Below are 12,062 nucleotides of genomic sequence, written 5' to 3' on the forward strand. Positions count from 1 at the left end.
TGTAGAAGCACTTTGTGGTGTGTGAAACGAGAGCTTTTCTAGCCAGAAACCTGGCAAGAGTTTCTGAACATATAGAAACTCACAGCATCTGCATGAGAAGACAGTCCATACTGTCTTCTCATCTCCCCAGTCTTTGCAAGTTTTTGTGTGGCCTTTTATGGAGAGAGACCTGCTGTTTCCATCTTGTTTTTCAAAACCAATGCCTGCATCCAGAAATGGCATGCCTGGGAGCTTGCTCTGACCTGACAATGGAAAAACCACACAGCTCACAAAAGCAATGGCACTTGATCTGTACCATTGTGTGGTCTGTCCCTTATGTCAGCCCCGAAAAGCCTGATGTCTTCCCTGTCTGCCTTCTCAGCAGGACGCTGTCCTCCTCACTGGAGCTATTGACTATTGCATCATTTTCGGAAGAAGGTGTCAAAAATCCACCTTTGGACCAATAAAGTAGTAAGACTTTCTGTTTTGAAATGTAGGTTGTTAAGTGGCTGAGTATGTGGTCCTTTGGGAGCAGTAGGAACTCTTTCCCAGGTTTCTTATGTCCAGAGAAAATTCCAGCAGTTGCAGAGAACTTCTAATGTAGTTTGGTGTCACAGATAATTTCCTTCATTTGTGTATACATTAAAAATATACCCATTAATTTTATCATGAAAATTATTATGCTGAGGCTATGAACTTCGCTTAGTGTCAAAATTTTAACAAGGCATTGAAAAAATATCTGCTGTTAATAGTGGGGGAAAAATCTGCAGATAAAAATCATTCCACAGAAGATAATGAAAATGTAATTCTGTCAGATAACAGTTGTCTGCAGCTAAGTTTTATTTCCATTTGCTTTCACTCCCCTGACTGCTGCTTGCTTTGCCAAACCCAGACTTAAAATGGACTGAGCATCCTGAAGTTAAGCAGCCTCATTAGTCCAGTAGACTTGACTGTATGCATCATATACTTTTCATACTGTGATAAATATGCTTTCCTGTCATGTCTCAGGACACAGGAGCCCGAAATACATAGTAGTTAGTCACAACATTTTATACACAAGACTTTCCAAATATGAGAAAAATGTCAGGATTTTTAATGAGCTGATAGGTGATGAATATTTGACCCAGCTCAGCAGAATCTTATAAGATATGAGACAGAAAAGCTATAGCAGACTGAAATTCATTAAACCTTTTCCTGTCTTTTCTCATATGTTTGAAACTTGATCTAATTATCATGATTACCATAAAATAAATAGATTAAAAAATGGGACGTAGGAAGAAAAGGAAAAGAAGGAAAAAGCAAAGGAAAATGAGAAGGAGGAAGTGAAGGAAAAATGAAAAATAAAACAATTCCTAAAATCCTTTTATCGGGTAGCATGTTCTTACATCCTGGCATATAAAATACTTTTGTATGTGTTTTGTATATGAAAGAAGAAAAATGTTTTAAACTTTGAAATATGACAACTGCTACAAAGAAATTAACTTTGCTACAAGAGAAACAATCCAGTGAGATTTTGAATATTTCTGGGGAGGGAGACTCCACGGCCTCTCTAAGCAATCTGTTCCAGTACTCTGTCACTCTCACAGTAAAGAACTGCAGAATCACAGGATATCCTGGGTTGGAATAGACCTTAAAGATAATCAAATTCCAAGCCTCCTGCTGTGTGCAGGGACACCTTTCACCAGCCCAGGCTGCTCAGAGCACCATCCAACCAGACCTTGAACACTTCCAGGGATGGGGCAGCCAAATATCCTCTGAGCAACCTGTTTTAGTGCCTCACAACCCTCACAGTAAATAATTTTTTCCTAATATCTAATCTAAACTTACTCTCTTCCAATTTGAAACCACTGATGTGCCAAAGAATCATATTCCCCGCCTTTGTCAGGTTGGCAGTGAGAGTGTACTAGTGTTTGTAGTGCTCCAGGAGAACAGCTGGAGGAATTTGTGGGCTGGAGCTCTCTGTCCCAGGCACATGCTTCCCCAAAAGTTTTCTGTTTCTGAGTAGCCACTGTGTGTGGGCAGCACATCAGACACTGCTATTGATGCTTCTGAACGATCCTGAGACACAGTCATCTCCTGAAGCAACCCATCTGTGCTGAGGCCTTCAATTATCACATCACTGACCAAAAGAGCTAAAGAGGCTATTTCTGCATTTGATAGATATCATTGTCTGACTCATGCCCATAACCATGTTCTCACATCTTCTAAGCTGAGAAATCAGATGTATGCTTTGGCATATTTCTAACATTACAATTTTGAAATAAAGTAGAGATGTCAGGAAAATTGAATTTTCAGCTATTCATATTCTTCCCAGAAGCTAAATTGTCAGTGACTGAGAGCAGTACAGCCCTGATATAAGCTGATGGTCCTGCACAGTTCAGATCCTGCACTGCACAGGATACATGCATTTCTCACCTTGCCTTGCAAAAAGTACAAGCTTGGGGTAGCCACAGAATCATAGAATGGCTTCGGCTGGAAGGGTCCACAAAGATAATCTAGTTCCAACCCCCCTACCATGGGCAGCAACACCTCCCACCCACTTGATCAGAGCCTCATCCAGCCCTGCCCTGAACACTTCCAGGGATGGGACATTGGCAACTTCTCTGAGTGACTGGTTCAAGTGTCTCACCACCCTCACAGAAAAGAATTTCTTCTTAATATCTAACCTAAGCCTGCTCTTTGCACTTTAAAGCCATTACCCCTTGTCCTATCACTACTTGCCCATGTAAAAAGTCCCTCTCCAGCTTTCTTGTAGGCCCCTTTAGGTTCTGGAAGTCTGCTGCCCATTGTAGGTATCTCCATTTAGGGTTTTCTTTGAATTTTCCATGTTTCACCTAATTGCATTTTCTAGGCACTTCTGATACCTGCTTAGCTTCTATGTGTTTTCTGTAGTATCGGCTTTAAAGCATTTTCTTTGTCCCATTTGCACATATATGTCTTATTTTGCCAGGGTACTAATATTCTTTTGTTCTGGTTGTTAACTACCTTTTCTTATTTGCATTCAATTTTTATTTTTTCTTTTAATCTGGCACTGCCTTTTCCTTTCATTTATTTACAAAGCATCTTCTCTTTCCATTAGACTTCTGTCTCTCTCTTAACTTCTGAGCTGAGCAGACACATGTGGACCGTATCTTTTGCTGACTGTAGAAATACGTATGAGATGACTACTGGCTGTGGTTTCAGTGGGCCACCAACATATAGGGAAATGTAAACCCTCAGTTGAAATCCTTTTGATAAATGCTGGGTTGAGATTGCAGTAAGAGCGAGAGGCTCGAATATCCAGCAGAGGGAGTGATCTCCTCAGCCAATACCCCTCTGATCGGGGTGTCTTGACTCCAGCCTCGAGGAAAGAGCATCAGCATGCCGGCGGCGGCACAAGAGTGAAGCTTGTGAGATGTGCAGAAAGAGATCCCTAAAATACATTATGTAAACTACCTAACCAGAAAGAAATATCTTGAAATGGCTGTAATTTTTATGTAACTACTAAAAAGTTTGAAGAATTTAGGAGGTAAAACTCAAAAATAATGATTAGCTGGTGTGGTGGTTTAACCTCAGTGGACAGCTAAGTACTACACAACTGCTTGCTTGCTCAATCCTTGCTCCCCATTCCCCTGGTGGGGAGGAAAATCAGAATAAAAGAAAAGTAAGCTTGTGCTATGACATAAGAACAGTTTAATAATTAAAACAAAATAAAATATTATTACACTACAACTACTGCTTCTGCTACAACTACTACTACTTCTTATACTACTACTACTAGTAATAATAATAATGATGATGATGATGAAAAGAAGAGAGAGTAATAAAGCCCAAAAGGAACAAGTGACACACAATACGCAAAGTCTTACCACCTGCTGACCAATGCCCAGCCCAACCCCCAGCAGCAGCCAGCCTCTCCTGACCCCCTCCCTCCAGTTTACGTTCTGGCCATGATGTTCTGTGGTGTGGAACATCCCTGTGGCCTGTTCAGGTCAGCTCTCCTGGCCATGCTCCCTCCCAGTGTCTCTCGCATGTGTTCACTGACAGGGAATGGGACACTGAGAGGTCCTTGGCTTAGGGTGAGCACTGCTCAGCAACAACTAAAACATCAGTGTGCTACCAGCATTACTCTTGTGCTGAACCTAAAACACAGTACTGTACCAGTGACAACAAAAAAAATTCTATCCCAGCCAAACTCCAGCTAACTAGAAGTGTGAGATATTAGTCAGGAAATAATTTTAACCAGTGCTGGTGATATTTGTCTTAATGATTGCCACAAATCAAATATTGATGAAGTGATGTTAAGTCTGTAATATGGGAATTTAATAGCTGGAACATGTAATTTATCACATCAGTTCATTAAAGCATAAACTGCACATATATGTCTTATTTTGCCAGGGTACTAATATTCTTTTTTCCTGGTTGTTAACTACCTTTTCTTATCTTTTTCTGCTGAAATGCTACCTCTGTTAGTTGAAATTCTTATTGGTTAACAAAAGTTTTTCCACTAGCTATGAAAATTATGTAAACAAATGATAAAAACAAACAACTCATAAAAGCTGACCTATTAATTCACTGGTAATGCCTGGAACTTTTTGAATCTCAGTTTGATCAGTATGTACTGGGCAAGTAGCAAGGTAAAAACCTCCGGATGTTTTTCCAGAATGTTTGTTATTAATGACTCCAAGGATTTTCCTGAGGTAACTTCCTGGGAATGAATGGAAAAGTCAAGTTGATTTATCCATGAGCTGTCAACATTTTGAAAGCAGTCATTGATCTCTAGGTGTAATGAGCACTAAGAAAGGTGTTGACTGTACTGAAGTATTTAGCTATTGCTTTGTCTCAGTTTTTACTGGAAGCAGAGAAGGGTGAATAGACATGAGACACAGACAAAGTGGACTGACCTGAATAACAACACAGCAATTAAATTGACCCAAATCAGCTTTCTATCATGTTTGCTATCTTCTCTTCCTTCCATAATTTACCAAAATTAATTTTTGGTTCTATAAAAAATAAGGCTGCTGAGTAATAATCCTTTAGTACATATAGATTAGAAACAAAATTAATGGACTTGGTTATTATGAGCTAAAAAATAATTATTCAAACTGGTTTTGGAGAGGTAAGTGTCAAGATTCAAAAAAAAAGAGTCAATGTTAGAAACAATACCAACTTGTTAATGATTCAAGTAACATTTTATTGTATGGATTGCCAATGTTCTAGGATGCCATTTTAGATCAAAACACAACATAAAAGGAAATTGTGGAACAGTGTGTCATTTTCAAAAAGCATAGTGTAGCAAAGTTTATTAACAATAGGGCATGCTATGTAACAACCTAAACCACACCTAATGGAGCTCTGGGTAAGTAATCCAGTCTGTAGTATGTATAGATTGATTGAAACTTGGGTGAAGTAAGGAGGTTTAGTCTTGTTGATCTTTAGGTCATGCCAAATGCCAAAGTCATATTTACCTAGACTGTTGTCCCTGGGATAGCTAGTAAAAGGATATTTTGTTCAAATGGAGAAAGGATTACTTTGTTCTGATAGTGTTTTCTCAATTTATCAAAACTGTGTTATAAAGTGTGCACAACAACTACTCATTTAATACTTGGAAATACTTCTAGAATTCAACAGAAAGCAGATGCAACCCCCCAGAAAATTTATCTGGAAATTATCAACATTGCCTACTTGCCGTGTTTTTGTTCAGCACCTGTCACCATAGAACTCAGCATGGCTTTGGTCATTAGAAGCTACTTTAAGAATATCTAGTATTAAAATTCAAAGGGAGAATACAGAAGTATCTTGCTCACCATAATTATTGCAAAATATTGTGGTAATTTCGCAGTAGCCACAACTGAGGCAGGGAGGCAGTTGTGCTTCATTCCACATCGAGACAGAATGTTTCTCTTAAAAATCTCATCTGAAACTGTGAACCATCAGTGAGTAATATAGGTATTGTCATCTAATAAAATAGGAACATTATATCAAGTGATGAACACCTGTGACTTATTTTCACTGTCTGTTGAACTCTGAAAATAAGGCTGAGATTTAGTTGTTTGATAACATTAGCCAAATTTGTATTCTCCTCAGAAAGTGAGGTGGTACTAGGTAATGTTCTCCTTAATTTCTTTTGTTGATTAGAATACCTATAATCTAGATCTAAACAGAAAACGAAAATTTCAAAAGATAAGGGAAATTGAAGTTGTTAGCAGTGAAAAACAATAAAACTGAGGTACTAAGAGGTGGCAAAGGCTGTATACACTGGAACTCTCAAAAGGATACGATGCTTAACATGAAGATTTCTGCATTATACCATTGGGTCTGGACAATATGTAACATTCACAAAAAACCCCTGAAATACTGGCAGAAAGATGGGTGGGTGATGTAGCTATTTTTGACTCTACCTGCTGCAATTATTTTGATATAGAATTAAGGAAAGCAATTCTTGTGATTTATTCTGATACAAATATGGGGTTTAGAAGACGTAATAGGATATTAATATATGAAGGAATGTTTCTGTCAGATTGAGTGTTTGGAAGTGTTTTGGCAGCAGGTGTCATTCTAAGGATATTTTCTAGATTTGATATGGTTTCTTCTTTTTTTTTGTAAGGGAAGAGGGGGAGCAGGTTTCTGAGGGAGGGTTTGATACTTATCTTAGGCTAAATTATATGATCAGAAAAAAAATTAAACAGTGCTTCAGAAGACTGCTCTTCTTTAAAAATAGATATAAACAGACTGCAGAGACCATCCCAATGCTGTGATGTAAGTGGCTTAAGTATATACAAGGACAAGATCAAGACAGAGACTTTATTCAGGCATGTAGCTATACTTACTTACTTCATCTTCATATACAAGGATATTTTAACAAACTGTATGAATTTTCACTGATTTTTGATCCTCAAAACTCTCTTCTGCAGTGTCACCACAAGGTCAATTAATTTTTAAATAATTGTGTAATGAAATACAGGTTTTTTAGTGTGAGATATATCAATGACAATCATATATGTTAATTCCCATCATTTTCTCACCATCAAACTGTCTCCAAAACATCCTCCAAAATGCAGAGTGCACTTGGCATTGTTTGTATTCTAGGGATACTTTTACCAAGGAAAATAGTGTATGTTGGAGAAGACTGCTAATGAAAATTGACTAAAAAGCATATATTCGACTTCTGTATCTTTTCAAAAGGAAATAAAAATATATGGTTTGTGAAATGATTAACTTATTGCTTTTCACTTTTTTCCTCCCCTGGGAATTAATACCATATTGATTGTTAAATACTTTTGTCAGGCTTCAAGGGATAGCAGAATCTACTGAAAGAAATTGGAAAACCTAGTATTTATAATTAGGTCTTCCCAAGTGCAACAAGTACTAGTAAAAATTGGTATTTTCAGAAGTGTTATTTCCCTATTAGATCTTTCTGAAGTGCCTTCCATGCTCTGTCAAGCATTGTTCTAGATAGTTACCTGAAGTATATTTAGTGGATTTGGTTAGGGTTTCTGTAGTCATCATGTAATAGTATATAGTATGGTATAATAGTATGGTATAATTAGCTGTAAGCTCAATACCAGTAGTATTTACCTTGAGAAGAACTTGTAGCTTAAAAGGAAGAAGATGGATATTATTGCTTGCTTTGTATCATACAGCCGTAGAATCATTATTAAGGTTGGAAAAGACATCCAAGATCATTGAGCCCAACTTTTGACTGAGCATCACCATATCAAATAAACCATAGCACCACGTGCTATGTGGGGACTCCATCACTTATCTGGGCAGACTGGTTCGATGCTTCACAAGCGAAGAAATTATTGCTGAAAAAGATGTTGACTTTTATGTAAATTTAAAAAATTTATTTAGTGCCCATAAGCACACTGCCAGTAGGAGTATCATGTGGTAGCAATATGTTTGCAAAGTACAGTAATTGTATGGTTTCTAAAAGCTCTAAGGGAGCAATGTTTAAGAAAGTAAGGTCCAATAATGAGAAACAATGAAAGAAATAATCAATGTGTGAATATACACTTAAAAAATATTAGCACATATAGATATCAGTTAAACAAAAATCTTGCATTCATTGAAAAGATGTGATAAGGCTTGGCAGTCCTTTTCACAATTTGTTCAAAAAGTCACCTCTCCCTTCTTCTAGACTGGGCAGTATCTTTCAGGAAAATATACTGTCCAGGTCATACTGAGATTCTTTCTATAGGCTGTTAAAGGTTATGTCTTGCTCTAAACTATAGGGGTATACGAAACATGGCCTGAAAATCAAGAACTGTCCACTCAAAGCAGGATCGAGTTACGAACCAGTATTTACCAGGGGAAATGCTTCTTCTGCTGAGCTGTGTGACTGTGGCTAGACTGTCAAAAGTTCCTGAGTGTTGCTGTTATCCCCAGAGAATGGTGAATCACGACATAGGTCCAGGTTAAAAGATATGGCCAAAGCAGAGCTAAAACCTCATTTAATGAATTTCTCCTCTTTTATAGCGTAGTTCGCAATAGAGAAATTACATGATTGACTTAATCACTCACCACCTCTCAAGGTGATAGGCTGAGCAGTAAGACACCCATTTCCAAATATTATTCTCACAAGACTGAAAACAATTCTAGTGTTCTGGCAACAATAGCAGGTGTAGAAATAGTTTACGTTCTTACAAACTGTTGTCCATCCAGTTCTCACGAGAACGAAAGCTCTCACAGAGAAACTGTGAGAAGCTGGATTTCTCTGTGTACTAGTTTGAAAACAAACCAGTGGGAGGCACTAAGTCAGAATAACAATTTAATGGAAATTAAAGAAAAGGGGAAAAAAAAAAGGTAAAAGAAAACACTGTCAAACTGACAGAGTCAAGGTACAACCTGACACCCTGTTAGGCAGGGTGGTGGTAGCAGTCTGGTAGAATGGTGGCTGCAGTCCTCTGAAGCGGTGATCCTGTAGTAAAACAGTCTGCTCTTCCTCAGAAAGTCCAATGGTGGCTGTGTAGCTCCTGTCCTCTGGAAATCCAGTGGGAAGCCAGTGTCTCTGGTGTTCAGCCTCAGCTTATATCCATGATGGGATGCTTGGTTCCTCCCTCTGGGTGGAGCATCTCACAATGGGGTAACGAGTCATGAGGCAAAGTGTTGATTAGGCTCATTAACAGAAGATAGTCCGGAGGGAGTTATCTCTGAGTCATGTGGCAGGACAATGATGGGCAATTAACAGAAAGATAGTCTGGGGGGAGGAGGCAAGGAAACACTGCCCCACCTGATTTCAACAGCTGATGGGGATGGTAATAGAATACACTGCAACCCAGGACACTCTGTTTCTCAGCTAAAGCATGAGAAAGGAAAAACTTCACAAACTGCAGAGCTGGAAAATTTCTCTGCTCCTGCCTTTTAGCATCCAAACCTGAGTTTCTTGAAAGTTGTCATGATGATTGCTAGGACTGATGCTGAATGGTGGAGTATGCAGAGACATGTATACTTGAGGGTTTCCTAAGCACCACTGCAACAGGCTTTCACTTTGAATTGTGGTTTACATTTCTGTTATTTTAATTAGTTTAAAAGTTATCATTATTTATAAAATGCATTTATAGGAAATAGTGCATTCAGTTTATCTAGACCATTTAGGTGAGGCCATGTGTTTTGGACTAATTATTGCCAGAATTTACCCTGTGGCATGACAAGTGCTTTCAGATGTTAGACATCAAAAATACAAAAAACTTGAAGAATAACTCTTCTTCTGACACCTCTAAATATCTAGTGTGTCTCTTTAAGTACAAAATGTAATGTGTCTTGGTACTGGGTGCCCCAATTGTGTATTTATTAAGTTTTACTGGCTCTGACTGATCTCCTGTGTAAAGTGTATATGGATCCAAGTGGACTGTGATTGCCCTCTCCAGCATGTCTGCCATAACTTTAGAATTTACATGCATCACACTAAACAAACAGAACAAATAAACACACAACTCTTTGATTATTAGGTTTTCAATACTATCCAGAAGTCTCAGATTTTTCTGTGAATAGAAAAAAAACATGATGAGCCATCAGTAGTGTGCAATGAACCTCTTTCATTCCAGACTACTGCTGAGGGAAAATAACTAAATGTGGATGTCCCTTTTCTTCAATAAAACTAAACCAAGTGGCTACCAGGAAAGGCAATGGCTTTTATGGGCTGTCTCAGAGCACTTCATGGCCCAAAACAGGTAGCACCACAACCATAGTTGTTTTTTAAGGGCTAGATACTGGCCATCCTTTTCCTCATTTTGAAGGCATGCAGGAGAACACTGAGCCATAAGTTGTCAAATAGAGCTCCTTCTCAAAATTCTAGAATTGGTATGGAAATCACAGGTCTCTTCTGGGCTGCTTTTATTGCAAAAATATTTCTGATTTTCAGTGAGATATTCCAATTCTCTTTCTTATTCTGAAACCTAATGAGAGGCTCATACTTCTTCATGGATATAAAGATGTATTTGTATTCATCTTTGGCTGAATGTACTTTCCTTTTGGCTGCTCCTTCCCCACATGTAGAAGTCAACTACCTGAATAAAGAACAACACAGACAAGAAGGGGATGAGGACACTGAGAAAGAGTGGAAGTAATAATACTGCAGCTTGGAATGAAGAGGCTAAGAGGAGATACCTCTCTTACAGTGCACCCAAGAAGGCTTCTTGAAGTTGTCAGCTGTCTTATGGATTTGAATGTGAAGCTAAATGCTGATATTAATGCAAATTAATGCAAATTTAACATGAATATTCTTAAAAGCTTGTGCTGGCCTTTCCCCACTACTTTGGAGAATTCAAATCCCAGGGCAGAGCATATGAAAGACTAGAGAACAAAATCAGTTTGATAATTTCTTTAATATAATTTAAACTTTTGGTCTGGTACCATATTGTGTTAGGGATGAGTGCACTGCCTATTGCTCTTTTGGAACCTGGCTTGGATTACACTGAGACCTAACCCTTCTTGCATTCCAGTAGAGTAGTATCAGTAATCAAAAGAGAAGGATGGTAAAACTGAAGAAGCACATATGTGTCGGGGCCCTCCCCCCTCCCGTGGGCTCCTGGGAGAGGGGCCCTGAGGGCACAGACACGGGGTTTCCCTGGCCCTGCTCAGCCTCGTTCCCCACTGGTTGTTCTGTGTTCCCCTGTGTGGTCAAGGACCCTCGGGTCCCGTGATTGCAGCAGTTCCTCGGCAGAGCCCCGGCCATGCGGCTGGAGAAATAAACATCTCTGAAACATCTATCAAGAATCGGTCCATGTATATTTCTTTTCTACGGGCCTCCTTGATTGATACGCGTGTTACAGTATCCACACTGTAACACATATGGTAATAAATCCACTGAAAAGAATACAGGCTAGGGCATAAATCTACCATCTGCTCTAAGATTTACAGTCTCCCTTTTTGCTTACTAGACGGCAAAGAGATTACCCACCCTATTTGCCTATGATGAAAGGAATTTTTCTGCTGTCTTGTTATAAAATTATCTGGGCTGAAATTTGCTTCTTACCTGGGCTTGCTCAACTGAGCCTCCTCAGTGGATGGAAGCAGTATAATGTGTAAATTCTAGACAAGAATCTCCCTTCCCACAATGAAAGGTGTTACTCAAAAGTCATTGTAACAGCTAGTGGTTTCTTAAAGCATGATGAAAGAGAGGGTGGGCAAAAGTTTCTACTAATAAGGCAAATTGGCTGTAAACCCGCATTTACAATTTAGAAACGCAACAGAATGAGAGCACAGTCCTGTCTTGTTTAGGAAATACTTCACTTTGCTGTGGTTATTTTTTTGCAACTGGGATCATGGCACAGTAGTGTCCTTTTGTTCCAGGTGTTGCCCAGCAACATGATGTGGTTGCTTCTACATATAGATAATATTTATGTCTGCGCAAAAAGAGACTAATTCAGTACTTTGTACCTTCCAAACCTTCAGTCAAAATTCCTTATTTTTGCGGTAGGTTCATGCAGCAGAGCAAGAGTGGAAGGAAGCTATTTTCCACCTCTTCTGAAGTGGTTGCTACTTGCTTGCCTTTCACAGAATTCTGCTCCATGCACATGAGTATGGAGAACTATTGAAAACGTGGAATAATCTCAGTGTCTGTAGAAGAAATTTGAATCAGTATCTCCAAAGCTTAACTCTTC

Source organism: Corvus hawaiiensis, chromosome Z (assembly GCF_020740725.1).
Source record: "Corvus hawaiiensis isolate bCorHaw1 chromosome Z, bCorHaw1.pri.cur, whole genome shotgun sequence".
NCBI classification, from domain to species: domain Eukaryota; kingdom Metazoa; phylum Chordata; class Aves; order Passeriformes; family Corvidae; genus Corvus; species Corvus hawaiiensis.